The sequence below is a fragment of the Zootoca vivipara genome, chromosome 4 (genome assembly GCF_963506605.1).
Source record: "Zootoca vivipara chromosome 4, rZooViv1.1, whole genome shotgun sequence".
Taxonomy (NCBI): domain Eukaryota; kingdom Metazoa; phylum Chordata; class Lepidosauria; order Squamata; family Lacertidae; genus Zootoca; species Zootoca vivipara.
In genome coordinates, this window is record NC_083279.1 from 100,912,238 (window position 1) to 100,928,207 (window position 15,970).

The 15,970-nt window shown below is 44.2% G+C and overlaps 1 protein-coding gene and 1 pseudogene across 1 annotated transcript in view; both read right to left on the reverse strand.

The window, feature by feature from the left end:
• LOC132592062 (zinc finger protein 883-like) overlaps window positions 1–15,970 on the reverse strand; it is a 77,902-nt gene that overhangs the window by 15,019 nt on the left and 46,913 nt on the right. The window lies entirely within an intron of this gene.
• LOC118085569 (zinc finger protein 850-like) overlaps window positions 570–15,970 on the reverse strand; it is a 55,934-nt pseudogene continuing 40,533 nt past the window's right edge.

The window sequence follows — 15,970 nt, forward strand, 5'->3', positions numbered from 1 at the left end:
CTCTCAGCAGTGGGGAAAAGATCAGTGGTCTCCAGAGCAGATAGTCGCCCATATGCAGGTTAAAATCTGGAACGTATGGGATAAGTCTGGACTGCTTGACTGGTTCCCCAATTTAGGATGGTTCTCTGCTAATCTTATTGCTCATTTGCTTATGTATCCCCTGCTTCTTGCAATGTTTGCAAAATATGATGCATAAGATGGTATCTCGAATGGTAAGGCCTCAACTTATAGCTGGTTCCCTGACCTTATAGCCCTGGTACGGGAATATCAACCAGTACCATCATGGGACGCGACAGAAGGCTCCGTCGGTCCGAAGACAAGAGGTGGGAATGGAGGAGAGAGATTTGCTTATTGTATTATAGGGATAAATTTGATCCTATAGTCTGCATTGTATAATTCTGACTGTGTGGCTTAGCCCCCATATTCCTGGGATGCTTTTCTCCTTAAAATGCTTTTAGTGCTTCTGTGTTAAAGTGTAATGAAAACATGCAATAGCTAGACAGGATGGCCTTGCCAGAAAGCACAAGGAGCATCAGGAGATGCTCAAGGTCTATACCAGATGACGCAGATATCAGGCACACTCAAGGCTGCTTGAGGCTGGCACCGGGGTAGCATTGTTGAGTCAGCGTGTGTTTATGAGAAGGACAGGATACGGATCTTCCTTATATGTATCTGTAACCTATGACCCCCTTGCACGCACTTACAGAGGAGAGAGAAGGAGCCCAAGAAGTGTATAAGAATCTTTGAAAATTTGTCTTTCTTTACTCTTGTCACCAGGAGTCTCTCTATAGAGATTAAACTCTTTCTCTGGATTCAACCCTCGGTGTCGTTATTGACTGTCTCTGTCCCTGCCTGGGCGCAACTTAAAGAACCATTAGTAAGCTAATAAGGCTACAGTTGAACAACTTCTGACCCTGCAGAACCCCTCTTGTCACTTTTCCCCAGGATGATGAGGAACCATGACGGAATCCTCTTTGGGTTCGGTCAGTCAAATCCGCCTACCAGTTACCTCATTCAGCCCACATTTTACCAGATTACTCAGATAAATATTATGGGGGACTTTGTCAAAAGCCTTACTGAAATCGAGATGCACTATTTCCACAGCAGTGCCCTGATCAACAAAGGTTGTAACTCCATCCAAAAAGAAAAAAGAAAAGAAAAAGATTTATCGGGCTTGACTTGTGTTTGAGAAAGTCATGCTTTCATCCTGTATGTTTATGTTGTGATATCTTCAGACTAAGGGCACATACATTTTAAAAATGATAATAAATAAGGATATTGACAAGCTGGAACATGTGCAAAGGATTGTGATTTATGTATTTATTTAATTTGTATACCACTCGAAACTAGTGGTGCCAACTTGAATAAAATATTGGTGGGGGCCAGGAAAGGCCCACCTTGCACAATCAATCATAGGGTGCATGTGCGCAATTTGAATGGCAATGCCCATCAACGGGGGGTGACCCCCTCAAATATTTTAGGGGGGGCAAAGACCCCTCAGCCTCTAAGAGCTGGCTCCTATTACATACACCCACAGGCCTCAGGATGGTTACAACATTAAAACACAATATAAAAACACAAAATAGACATTTCTAACCCCCCTCCCCACCACATTTTGAAAGGGCATTAGATGTCAAACAGCCAAAGGCCTGGTTACAGAGGTGTGTATTTGCCTGGCTATTTAATGAAAGGTTTTTCCGACCTTTGAATGAATTCTTTGATGAGAAGTGAGATGGAAGCTCACCCTGAAGCTCTTTCCACATTCCAAACACTGATACGGTTTCTCCCCTGTATGAATTCTTTCATGGGAAGTGAGATAGGAGCTGTGATTAAAGCTCTTTCCACAATCAACACAATGATAGGGTTTCTCCCCTGTATGAATTCTTTGATGGGAAGTGAGAGAGGAGCTCTTACTGAAGTTCTTTCCACATTCCACACACTGATAGGGTTTCTCTGTTGTATGAATTCTTTCATGGGAAGTGAGAGTGTCGCTCCGACTGAAGCTCTTTCCACATTCCATGCACTGATAGGGTTTCTCCCCTGTATGAATTCTTTGATGGGAAGTGAGAGAGGACTTTATTCTGAAGCTCTTTCCACATTCCAAACACTGATACGGTTTCTCCCCTGTATGAATTCTTTCATGGGAAGTGAGAGAGGAGCTGTGATTAAAGCTCTTTCCACAATCAACACAATGATAGGGTTTCTCCCCTGTATGAATTCTTTGATGGGAAGTGAGAGAGGAGCTCTTACTGAAGTTCTTTCCACATTCCACACACTGATAGGGTTTCTCTGTTGTATGAATTCTTTCATGGGAAGTGAGAGTGTCGCTCCGACTGAAGCTCTTTCCACATTCCATGCACTGATAGGGTTTCTCCCCTGTATGAATTCTTTGATGGGAAGTGAGAGAGGACTTTATTCTGAAGCTCTTTCCACATTCCACACACTGATAGAGTTTCTCCCCTGTATGAATTCTTTCATGGGTATTGAGATGGGCCTTTTGATTGAAGCTCTTTCCACATTCTATGCACTTATGTGATTTGTCTCCTGTATGAATTCTTTGATGGGAAGTGAAAGTGTCGCTCCGACTGAAGCTCTTTCGACATTTCATGCACTGATAGGGTTTCTCCCCTGTATGAATTCTTTGGTGGTAAGTGAGACTGTTGCTGTGACTGAAACTCTTTTCACATTCCAGGCACTGATAGGGTTTCTCCCCTGTATGAATTCTTTGATGGGAAGTGAGGTGGCTGCCCTTATTGAAGCTCTTTCCACATTCCATACACTGTTTCTCCCTTGTATGAATTCTTTGATGGGAACTGAGACTGGAGCTTTGACTGAAGCTCTTTCCACATTCCACACACTGATAGGGTTTCTCCCCTGTATGAATTTTTTGATGGGAAGTGAGATGGGAGCTCCTCCTGAAGCTCTTTCCGCACTCCAGATTCTTACATGGCTTCTCCTCTCTGGGGATTTCGTCGTGCTCACCCTTGTTCTTGATTTCCAGTTCATTACAACCTGCAATGGAGACAAAAATGGGCTAGAGCCTCAGGAACAAATGGAAAAGAATAGAAGGGAGTTGGGTGTGTGTTCATTATGTTATAAGAATTGTAAGATCGTATATATATATATATATATATATATATATATATATATATATATATATATGACAAATGTTCATAACTGTATATATAAACCACATGTCTGAAACTTCACAGAAAAAAGTCCTGAACAAATTGACCTTAAATATTTCTCTGAAAGGTCAAATTGGGAAACCTCCCCATTGTCTCCTTCCTCACAAATCCTGTCTTAGGGGCACACTTAAGATATGAATAGGGTGTGACCCTGTGACCTGGCTTAAATACTAATTATTTGAGCCAGCAGAGGCGCAGCAGAGACTGTATTTTTTGAGAATTTTAAGGAAAAACCATCTTCCACAAAAGCTGCTACTTGCCTTCTATCACTGTGCCATACAGAGCGTGCTCACGTACGGTTTATGTGTGTGGTATGGAAGCTGTACTTCCCGGGACAGAGCAGGGCTGTGCAGAATTATTAAAACAGCAGAGAGCATTATTGGCTGCTCACTCACCACCTTAGAACAAATCTACACCACCAGGTGCCACAGAAAAGCACTAGACATATCAAGAGATCCAACGCACCCTGGTCACCATTTCTTTCAGCTCCTGCCATTGGGACGGAGATATAGAACAATGCAGGCAAGAATGAGCCGTCTCAGGAACAGTTTCTTCTCTAGAGCGATTTTGGCCTTAAATGGAAAGCCTGGACTTTGAAGTCATCTTATTTTACTTGTTATTTTGTATTATATTTACTGTTTTTAATTGGGTTTTTGTAATTTTGGATTATGCGGAATGCTTTATCGGAGTGGATGTAGCAACCGAGTAATTTCGTTGTTCCCGCAAGGGGACAATGACAATAAATATATCTTATCTTATTTTATCTAATTATTTATCATTACAAAAGACTGGCCAGGCTCCCCAGGTAATCCAGTCAAATGACCATTAACAGGTAACTTGCCAGGCAGAATAAAAGCAATGCACTTGGATTTCTGTTGTAGACCGCCTTCTCTGTGATTTAGGTGTGATGTGTCTGGGGGGTGGTCTTGGACTTCACCCCTTCTGTGATGTATCTATGATGTTTCTGGAGGCAGTCTTGGGCTCCAGGGTGGGCAATTTACAATGTCTATATAAGAGCTTGCACACCTTGGTTCTGGGTCTCTCCCCCACCTTCCTGTGTGTGCGGGGGGGACGGGGCGGACACAACCTGTTGCAACAGCTTTTAATAAAGATCAGGCTTAACTAGCTGCCTTGCTTTTCACTAGAATTCTGATCTGGTCTCTGTCATTTTACTGGCCAGTAAGGGCTTTCAATTGTGCTCTGCCGAGGTCCGGACACCCTCCCGGAGAAGGACCCTTTTAAACTCATTTAACAATTACCTTTGTTGTTTGTGATTGTTGTTGTTGTTTAGTCGTGTCCGACTCTTCGTGACCCCATGGACCCCATGTGATTAACCAACATATTTATTGTTAGACTCTGATGGGTTGTTGAATGTGGTCAAAATTGTGGAAGCCTTTTGTAAAAAAAGTGTATTTCAGAGGTTTGATGACTCATAACACCACTTCTTTTGCAGTAATATTATAAATATATATATATATCAATGGAAAGATAATTTTTTTAAGACTGCAATTCCACAAAGTTTGTTCAATTACCCGTATTCTATCAAACTTTATAGCCAAATAACCAGAAAAAGGAAGCACAACTTGCTTAGGTTGATTTTTGTCAGTGTGTTATGTGATTGCTATTGTTTTTTTGTGTTCTTTCATTTAGTGAGGATGTAAAACATAATAAAATTATAGAAATGGTACAAAGAGTTGACTGGTCACCCAGAAAGCGATGTAAAATAGTCCTATTAAGTGAACAAGGCTACAGTTTATAAAGAAATTAGAAGAGAGATTGGGGAATACTTAACCAAAGGTGGCGTTTCTATATTTTTGTAGAGGTATAAGGAGACTCAGTCACTACAAAATCAGACTGGTCAAGGCAGGAAAAGGTGCACAAGGGCAAGTGACGATAGAAGAATGGAGAGACTGTCCCTACATGACAGAAGAAAATCATCTGGGTGTCTACAAGATGACATGGCGCAATGTAATGTGAAGTTGAGTGCAAGGACTGGTCTAAATGTTAGAATTCCAAAGAAAAAGGCATTGTTATCTCTCAAACAAAGGTTGAAAATATTAAACTGGGCTAAAACCCATGTTAACTGGACAGCGGAACAATGGGAAAGTGTTATTTGGAGCGATGAGACCCAAATCTCCTTGCTTAGTAGTGATGGCATGAAATACGCGAGGAGAAGAATCGAAGATGATTTATATCAGGCATCCCCAAACTTCGGCCCTCCAGATGTTTTGGACTACAATTCCCATCATCCCTGACCACTGGCCCTGTTAGCTTGGGATCATGGGAGTTGTAGGCCAAAACATCTGGAGGGCCGCAGTTTGGGGATGCCTGATTTATATCCTACTGTGGAACCTTGGGTTACATACAGTCTTCCTTACAAATGCTTCGGGTAACGAGCTCCGCTAACTTGGAAGTAGATGTTCCTGGTGGCAAACTTTGCCCCAGGATGCGAGTGAAAACGGTTTTGGGTTAAGAATGGACCTCTGGAATGAATTGAGTTCTTAACTCGAGGTACCACTGTATTGCTAAATAAACCTCAACTAGTAAAATTGCCAGCGTTCTGTGCCTTGTGTGAGAGAAGTGCTAAACCTGACAACATAACGGCGGTCCTGAAAGACCTACATTGGCTCCCAAGACATTTCCGAGCACAATTCAAAGTGTTGGTGTTGACCTTTAAAGCCCTAAACAGCCTTGGTCCAGTATACCTGAAGGAGCATCTCCACCCCCATCGTTCTGCCTGGACACTGAGGTCCAGTGTTGAGGGCCTTCTGGCGGTTCCCTCGTTGCGAGAAGCCAAGTTACAGGGAACCAGGCAGAGGGCCTTCTCAGTGGTGGCGCCCGCCCTGTGGAACGCTCTCCCATCAGATGTCAGAGAGATAAACAACTTTCTGACTTTTAGAAGACATGTGAGGGCAGCCCTGTTTAGGGAAGCTTTTAATGTTTTATGGGTTGTTGTATTTTAGTATCTTTTGTTGGAAGCAGCCCAGAGTGGCTGGGGAAACCCAGCCAGATGGGCTGTGTATAAATAAATAAATAAATCATCACCATCATTATCATCTTAACCAGAGGTACCACTGTACATGTATTACACCTACCATGAAACACTATAAAAAAATTCCTTCAGTAGCACCTTAAAGACCAACTAAGTTTATATTTTGGTATGAGCTTTCGTGTGCATGCACACTTCTTCAGATACACTAGAAACAGAAGTGTCAGACCCTATATATATACAGAGGGTGGTGGGGGTGGGTGGGAATGGGAGATGGGCTGATGGGAGTGGTAAACCTGTAGATGGGTGTTAATGGCTGCTGATGGCTGCAATTAGTCCTGGGCTGAGGTGCTAAAGAAAGCTTGATCATGCATAATGAGATAAGAATCCGATATCTCTATTCATCCCAGGTGCTTCCATAGTGTTTCCATGAAACACTAGTTAGTGTGGTGATCTGGGGTTGTATGACAGCAAAAGGTGTGGGCAGAATTTGTGTCATTAATAGGAATGTAAATGCCCCAAAATACATAAATGAAATACTTGAGGCCAAACTGAAACATTCCACAGGTGATCTTTTCCCAGATACTGAAGCATTTAGATATATTTATATTAATATTTATTCATTCATTCATTCTCCATTTCAACAGGATTCAGCTCCAGGTCATGTTGCTGCTGTGTGCAAAAGGTGCTTTCAAGATAATCCTATTCCACTGCTGGAATGGCCTGCAAAAAGTCCAGACCTTAACCCAATTTCTGCATATCTCCTTTTTCCTCTTTCTTTCACGTTCCTTCTTTATGACTGATGTTCTAATAAACACTCCTTTGTTATTGCATTACATTCTTTATTAAATAATATTTCCATTGATATATAATTTTATGGTATTGTTCCCCCCAAAAGTGGTGTTATGAGCCATCAAACCACAGAAATACACTTTTCCCAAAAGGCTTCCACAATTTTGGCCACTATTGTAAGTTGTTCATTTTATTTATTTTATTTTTTAAGATAATTTTTATTCATTTTCCAAATACAAAATCACCAAAAAACAAAAACAAAAACTCCAAAAAATACACACATAAAAAAGAAAAATATCTCAATTCTTGTATTATTTACTTAACATTGTTGACTTCCTCGTTTTAAAGTTAATATACTTTTTATATGGGATCAGATTGTTATTAATGTTTCATGTTTATATATGTGTTGGAAGCTGCCCAGAATGGCTGGGGCAACCGAGTCAGACGGGCAGGGTATAAATAAAAATTATTACTATTAATATTACTGTTCTTATTCTTATTATTGTTATTATCACTGCTACTACTATCTGAGATTCAATAAGCCTGGTTCTTCCATAGCTGTCAAGTTCTCCCTTTTTTAAAGGGAAATTCTATTATGCTGAATAGGATTCCTCGCGAGTAAAGGGAAAACTTGACAGCTATGTTCTTCTCTGGGATGGATTTTGTTTGGCCCAGTCGCGGCCTCCCCTCCATCTCCAATGTCAGGCGTCTCTTTGGTCAACCCAAGACTGACAGGAGCAAAAACTAAAACAAAAAACCTGACAGAAGCTACTTATATTTCTTAACAACTCTGAGGCTGACATTTAAGATGAAGTGGGCAGTTCAGACCAGGCTTATCATGGCATATAAAGGCAGAACTGGAGGAAGATGGTTCACAGAAAAAAAAGTGATGTGCTGCTTATTGTGGGGGGTGTTAGGTTCCCAGGTGTTGTAGGGGGCGCTGTTGAGCTCTGTGAAAATATATGAGGTTTGGCATAGAGGTATTTTGTTGAATTTCCAGGCAGATATGACCACCCCACAGGGAGCCTTACCAAGAGAGGCCACGATCCCACGATTCTCCTCCATGACATCCTTATGCAGAGCTCTCTGGTCAGGATCCAGTAACGCCCACTCCTCCTCCATGAAACAAACAGCGACATCTTCAAAGCACACTGGACCCTGAAAGAAAAAGTGAAATGTCCTCCTCTGAAACAGCAGAAATATGATCTGCTACACAATGCTCTGTTCTTTCCTTCCTGTAAATTGCTGTCTTGTTTCAATAGGATTGCTTTGCTGCACATTTTATTTATGGATGCTTGTTTTATTCTGCGTTTTAATTACGTGTGTTCATCTTTGTGCAAATAGGTGGTACTTCACCTTGTGTTTTTCAAGTCATTCTGCCTACGCAAGCATTCCAGTTTCCCCGATGGAAGGATCCACTTTCTCCTCTCCTCATGAGCTGTTCTGGGGAGTTCCCCCCCCCAATGCCCTAGAGTCAAATTCAAGGGGTTCATGGGGGCATGGAGAGGGGGAGGAGTGTGGGCCACTGCTTAGAAGCCTATTTTAGCATCCAGTGATGAATATAGAAATAAAAGAAGCCTAGTTTGGATGGCCACCTGCCTTGGATGATCTAGCTGAGATTCCTGCAATGCAGGGGGTTGGACTTGATGACCCTTGGAGTCCCTTTCATCTCTAGGATTACATGAAACCTGCAACTACAGATGAATGCTACTTGGGACATTGAGAAGGCTGGTGTCAGAGTTTTATGGTCAGGAAATCCCACAGTTCACAGCTGGAGTTTACTCTTTCTTAGCAAGAAGACAATATTCACAGACTTGGCTGAGTTTCAGGCTTAATGAGAACAGCATCTCATTCCCTGAGGGTCTGTCAGTTTGCACTGTCAATCAATTAATGGACTAGTTGTCTAGGTGGAAGTTTCTTTAGTGTGGAGGGATATGAAAAGTAAGATTATATTACAACTTTATTGCAGTCCAAGGACCCACAAAACAATTTCAAAACAGTTTCAAAACAGGATACAGTTAAAACGACCAAACAAACAGATGGAAGAAACCAAGGCAATCATTTGGTTTTATCTAAGGTATAATGATCTTTGTTTCTTATAAACTCCGATTATATATTGCAAAGTTTGTTGAAGTGCCCAGGTAAAGAGGTGCTCTGTTGAGTATTCCGTTAGGCGGTGGCTATAAAGTGAGGCTTTCCAACCTTGGTTTATGTATTTGGGTGAAGTTTATATACTATTAGTAAGATAAGAGAAGGTTTATAAGATAGCTGTATTGATGAGTGAGTTGTGTTTTTTCCTTAACTGTGTCAGGTTTCATAAGTAGTGTTTTGTTTTATAATGTGAGGAACTACATTTAGTTTGAGAAAGTTGAGTTGTTTTTTTCTAGGAGTCAGGATGGGGTTCTGCTAGTCACAGATTTGCTGGGCTTAAAGGGTTTTGATAACCACTAATGCTGGCCTGCATATTTAGTATATGACAAGGTGAAGGTGCACAGGGGGTTTCTAAACCATATAATAAGGAAATCTCTTTATGAAAATTGGGATAAATATAAAGAACTATTAGAACCCCAACCCCCTGGTGGACCTCACCGACTGAAGCCATGGCTGTGAAAGAGAAAAATACGAGAGGGGGTTGGGCATCGTACAGAATGCTATTAGAAGGAAACAAATTACTTCCGGTCTGCCGCGCCGGCTAGAGAAGACGCAGGGACTGCGAGCTCCACAAGAACCTCGGGTAGAGCGTCCCGAGGGCTCAGAGACCAGCGGGCTCCAGGTTTTTTTTGCGATTCCTCTGCTGCCCGGAGACACAGTAGAGTCTCCGAGAGCCAGCGGAGTTGGAGTCGCGGGAGCCATTTTGGTCGACATCGTTACCTCCGGAGAAGCGAAGCCCCGAGTCTTCCACCGGGCAGCGGCAGATTCTCCCAAGAAAACAAAAGACTTTTATAAAGTAAGTGAAATCTTCATTGGGACCTTTTGGACTTTAAAATTAACAATCAGGAAAATCAGGAGAGATTCAAAAACGGGAGTCGATCTCTTCCTAATGGGCAATTAAGAGGCGCATTAAATATTCCAAAGCCGAAAAAGAGACTTTGTTTCTGGCACCCGAAAGAAACAGAAATTTTGCACTCCTTCACAAACCCCCGTGCCGATACCTCCTGAGGAACAGTGTGTGCACAAAGGGGAAAATTTATTTGACAGCTGTCAAAGCTGTCAAAATTGTTAAAAGATAAGGAAAATTCATAAAAACTTGTTGAAAGTTCAATCGGCTGCAAGATTATATTAAAAGAGAGGTATTTGGAATTTAAGAGATGTTTAAGTGTTGGAAAATTAAAGACAATGGAAAGAACAGACAAGATGGAGGAAAGCGTGAGTGAATGGAAATTTCCAGTGTACTCTGCCTCCTAATCTCCTGCCAGTCTGTGGTTAGAAGGAATGAAAACAATGTATTCACCAAGCTTCCAAGAGACAGTTTTGAACTATTTAGAGATTCTGAAGGACATTCACAGGACACTGCAACACTCCAGTCTAACATGTTCAGAGACTTTGGTTCAAGATCAGGACTTAGAGGACAATGTGGAAAGCCTATCTGAGAGCAAAGAACAAGAAGTGGATTTTACAAAAACTGAGGTGGACTATAAAAAATGTGACTTGGAGGAAGAACAACAAGGACTTGAAAAGGAAAATGACAGCTGTCAAGAACAACAAAATGGATTACAGATTCAAGAAAAGAAGGCTCCTGGAGAGACTAAAAATTGGGCATGGCAAATTGAGGAAAAGGAAAGGCAGAGGGAGGGGGGCAGAGGCCTGGATTTGGAAGTGGGAAAGAATGGGTGTGGGGTGAAAAATTTTAGTTTAAAAAGTATTTTGGTGATTGATTAACGGTTTCTGAAATCTTGGCTTGTTAAAGGACTGCTGATCTAAGGAGGGGAAAAGACACCGGGAGGAGAAAGGAGAGTGAATGGATATAAAAATTTATTTTTCTGGAGGGGAGTAGAAGAATGGCTTGGGAAACAATTTTTGGATTTGTAGCAACATGTTTGTGTTCAGATAAGTGTCTGGATGGAGGGCCGCCTTCCCCCCTCTCTTTGCTCAGAAGCACCTGGTGGCAGAGGGTGCTCTGGGGGGGAGAGGAGGGGGGGAAGGAAGCCCAGACACAAAAACGGAACCTTTGAAGTGCTGCGCATAGCAGGCTCCTCTTGTGGCATAGGGGGACTTGTGGGGAGGCAGCATGAAGAAGGAGGAGGAATAAGTTAATATTATAAGGATAAGATTTGGAATTGGAGTAGAAAATCCGCCACAATTAATTAGAGAAGTTAGGAAAACCAGGAAGAAGAGATTTGAGGAAGTCACAATTACAATGTGAAAATTAAGAATTGGGAATTTTTAAATTTTTATCTGTTTTTTTTCTTTGTAGTTGTAGTTTTTCTTTTTTATAGGTATTGTGTTTTTGTTTTCTTTAAGGTTTGTGTTAAAGGAGCAGCTGAGGGGAAACCAATCCCCAGAACCCCTCCTTCCCTGTCCTTTCAGTGGCAGGGGGGGGATGAGGGGGGGGAGGTCAAACCCAGCCTTACAATGGACCCCTCTGATTCTCAACGCCCACGGGTACTACTGGTGGCAGAAGTGGACTCGCGGGGGGAGGGAAATTGGAGGGACAGAACATGTATTGTATGTTTTTTCTGCTTTGTTTCTATAAAAAACTAATAAAAATTATTATTAAAAAAAGAAGGAAACAAATTAAATCCGAAGAAATTTGAAGAAATCAGGACATATTTGAAGAATTGGTTACAATATTTTCAAATAAACGAAAGATCAAGCAAATATATATATATATATATATATATATATATATATATATATATATATATATAAGAGAATATATATATATATATATAAAAGAGAACAGCAGCTAATTCCCTGCAACTGGATTTCTTATGGACAAGGCCAACCCTGAACGTTTTGGATTTGTGACAATTATGATCATTTGTCTTCAGTAGCAGTAAATCTCTGCTGGATGAAATACAATGGCCTCTGGCTTACTTTTGGGGATCCTGTAACGTGTTTAGGTTTTTCCTCTGCTAACTATACATTGGAATTCTGCTCTGGATCAATATTGAGTCGAATTCCATGTCAGGGTCTTCCTTAGCTGCTTAGAGTGAAGGCCCTTGGCTCCCCACAGCGTTTCAAGTCCCCTCTGCTCTGGAGTTTCTGGCAAGCGATCGAACAGTGCAGCCTGCCTTTGCCCCTCCATTGTCAGACGTCTCCCAGCTCTGAGAGACAAGAAGGGAGGGTGGCTTCTGGCAGAAGGAGAGGGAGCCACCGGTGGCTCCTCCTTCTCCTGACTCACCTCTGCCTCTTGACCTCCCTCCTCCCACTCACCTCCTTCCTCTTCTACCTCTGATTCTGGACTACATTCTGTCACAGAGTCTCCCAGCTCACTAAGCCCTGTTACCCCTTCAGCTTCTGACACCTCCTCTCCCCAGGCTTCTCTCTCTTCCCCCTCTGACCGCCCATCCTTCTTCCACCTCCACTCCTTGGGCTCTGAGCCATCTTCCCTTCCTGGTTCCCCGGCTGCTTCCTCCCACCATTCCTCTGTGCCCAACCAGTCCATGACATTGCTCCATCCCTCGGCCTCTGTCCCCACAAGGCAGCTTCCCCTGACCTGATCTGGTTCCACAGCTGCTGCTTCCTTTCTGCCCCCATGAAAAGACGGATCAGGAGGTCTTGCCGGAATCATTCTGTCACCTGCAAGAGAGAAAAGGTAATCAGGATGCCAGGAGTGCCTGCTTCTAGGGTGCATGCACACGAAAGCTCATACCAAAATAAAAACTTAGTTGGTCTTTAAGGTGCTACTGAAGGAATTTTTTTATTTTACTTCGACCCAGACCAATACGGCTACCTACCTGTAAGGTGAAACAGGGCGTCTCTAACTACAGATGAGTCCTTGAGAAAGTCACCTGTTGAGTGCAGTTGGATGTTTGTGCCCATTTCATATGTTGGTTGTGCTGAAATACATCTTCCCCCCCCTGGGCCCTTGGTCTCAAAAGTCCCTGCCCCCCCCCCCAAAGAAAGATGAAAAGAACCCACAGATTAGTTGGAAAACCAACAGAATGAGACCAAATGGATTGGACAAAATGACAGGAGGAATCCGAGAACAGCGGGACCAGAAGTTCATCAAAGAGACTTCCGGTCTACCACCTGCACTGATCAGCAAGGAATCCTCGAGCTCCGAGGTTCCTGGCTCTGTGAGGGAGGGAGGGAGCCGCGAGACCAATGCGGCACCCCAGAAGAACCCCAGATTGAGCTTTCTGGGGGCGTGAGAGCTCAGCTGCACTCCAAAGTGACTCCTCTGTCCCCCAGTAAGCTCTTTTAAAGAGCTCCGAGAGCGAGCGGAGTGAGAGTTGCAGGCGCCATTTTCAAATCTATCACTACCCTCACAGAGCGAAGCGGTGGATTATTTTTTTTTTTAAAGGATTTGAAGACATTGGACACCGTGAGTAACACAAAGAATTGGCCACGGGAGGAGATTTAAACAGGAAGTCAATCTCCCCCATTGAGAGAACTGTGCTGTGATGCAGTTAATTTGTCTGTAGCCGGAAAGACTGAAAGGAACTTATCTATTACCAAGGATTGGGCTCAATACCTTCCCCCTGAAGCAGGATAAAGGGGAGAAGGGCTGAATCCACTAAAATCCCTGTAATTTTTTTAATTTGGACTGGGGAAAGTTCCCCTGGAAGCTGGAGTCGGGTCCCTGGAGGGATCAGTGAACTGCCATTATGATATCACAATAGAAAGGAATTTGCTTACCTCTTTGAAGTTGAGAACTGTATTTTGAAGAGAGCGCAAAATATAAAGCTGGGTATAAGAAGTTTGATAAATGCTCTTTTCACAAATGGTCACAAGATTTTTAAGAAATGAAGAATTAAAAATGAGAGTATAACCAGTTCAGATATAAACTTGGTCCCTGATAACAAAATAAAAATTCCTTCCAACAGCACCTTAAAGACCAACTAAGTTTTTATTTTGGTATGAGCTTTCATGTGCATGCACACTTCTTCAGATACACTGAAATTGAAGTCCCCAGACGTTTATATGTAGAGAAAGGGTGGGGAGGGGGTATCACTCAGAAGGGTGGTGGAAATGGGTGATTGACTGACTGATAGCTGTTGACGACTGTAAACGACTGCAAATCTCCTCCGTTCCTGTCCCCCTGCCACCGACAGCAAGGACAGGTCCCGGGGTTTGGAGAAGCGCTGCGCAAGCGCTTCTCCGAACCCCGGGATGCCTCCTTCCTGTCCGCGGCTTGGGGAGAGGAACGGAGGAGGAGAAAGCAGCGCTTTCTTCTCCTCCGTTCCTGTCCCCCTGCCGCCGACAACAAGGACAGGTCCCAGGGTTCGGAGAAGCGCTGCGCAAGCGCTTCTCCGAACCCCAAGATGTTCTAGCGCCCGTTATTGAACGGGCTGAAATACACTAGTCATGAATAATGAGATAAGAATCCAACATCTCTGTTCAAACCAGGTCTCTCCATGGTTTTAAGCTTGGTGATAAGTTGCAATTCAGCAGCAGTGGTGAGTGAGGCAGAACTCACAGCACTGACGGCAGGAGATGAGTTCGCCACACGAATCTTCCGAGACCTTCAAGGGGGGAGGGAGCAAGCCAAAGACTTTGAGGAAAGGAGGGGGTTGCTTTTTTACAGGGGAGCCCTGTACCTGCCCACCACCCAGCTCAGAGGTAAGGTACTCAAGCAGATGCACGACAACCCGACGGCTGGGCATTTTGGAAGGGACAAAACCACACACTTAGTCATGAGACACTTCTGGTGGCCAGGGGTGCGGGAGGATGTTCGGGACTATGTAAGGGGCTGTGACACCTGCCAGCGAGCCAAGGTGGTCAGAGCAGCGCCAGCAGGGTTGCTGGAGCCGTTGTCCACACCGCACAGGCCATGGGAAGTAGTGTCCATGGACTTCATCACCGATCTGTCTTCCTCCAGGGGCAAGACCGCAGTGTTGGTGGTGGTGGACCTCATGTCCAAGATGTGCCATTTTATACCATGTGCCAGGGCGGTCTCTGCAGAAGAGACGGCCAAACTTTTCGTGGACCACATATTCAGACTGCATGGCTTACCCTTAAGGGTTATATCGGACAGAGGCCGCCAATTTGTTTCCAGGTTCTGGCGGAGGCTCATGAACCTCCTGCAGGTGGAGGTCAGCTTGTCTACGGCCCGGCACCCGCAGACCAATGGACAGGCGGAGCGGGTCAACGCTATTCTGCAACAGTACCTGAGATGCTACGTCAGCCAGAGGCAAACGGACTGGGTGGATCGGCTGCCACTGGCAGAGTTTGCCTATAACAATGCAGTGCACGTCTCCACAGGGGTATTGCCCTTTAAGGCCAACTACGGGCGCGACCTCAGATCATTCCCAGAGAGGGAGTGGGAGGAGGAGGAGGAGGGCCCCGCGGCAGAAGATTGGGCGGAGGAACTGGAGACGGTGCACCAGCAGCTCAGAGAACACTTGGAGAGGGCCAAGGAAGCGTGCAAGAAGGGGGCAGATCGCCACAGGCGACCGGGGGAGGTCATCAGGGTGGGAGACAGGGTTTGGCTGTCCTCTGAGGGCCTTCCGACCAGGGGGAGGTGCAAGAAGTTAGCACCCAGAAGGTTAGGACCATTCACGGTCACGCAGCAGGTCAATCCTGTAGCCTTCAGGCTGGAACTGCCGGAAGCCATGAGGGTGCACCCGGTGTTCCACAGGTCGTTGCTGTCGCCTTACAGGGAAAGCAGCAGGTTCCGAGACAGCGACCAGCCCCCCGAGGGAGGGGGGGAGAGGGGAGGCATGGGGCAGCTCAATGTGGCCACGGAAATTCTTGACTCCCGAAGAGGGGAGGGGGGCCTGGAGTACCTCATGGCATGGGAGGACACCCCACCGTCCCAAAATGAATGGGTGCCAGCTAGGGAGGTGCAGGAGGAATTCTTAGTGGAAGAGTTTCATGCCCTTTTTCCCCACAA